Below are 356 nucleotides of genomic sequence, written 5' to 3'. Positions count from 1 at the left end.
ACCGGGCGTGTGACCGGGACGGTTTATTAGCTCCGTCCCTTTTGACAAAGACGTCGTTCCAGGCCGTGGGGGAGGGGGTTGAGAAGGAGAGAAGGGGAGACGGGAGTGCAGCAGAGCAGCGGCGCAGCAGCCAGAAGCACACAACATACCTATTTTACTTTGCAGTGAACGAGAATCAAACAAAAAAATCAACAAAACCCATCGCGTCATTTCCCTGTCGCGTCACGTCACGCGCGTGTTTTTCGCGGCAAAACGTGATCTGGAGACCCGACAGATCGTCGGGGATTCCTCCTGCCATGTGTGTGAAGATCTTACGTGTGACCGCCCCTGTGGCCCATCAGTCGCATGGTGTGAAA

The sequence above is a fragment of the Zeus faber genome, assembly GCF_960531495.2.
Source record: "Zeus faber genome assembly, chromosome: 21".
Classification (NCBI taxonomy): Eukaryota; Metazoa; Chordata; class Actinopteri; order Zeiformes; family Zeidae; genus Zeus; species Zeus faber.
This window is presented reverse-complemented; position numbering follows the sequence as displayed.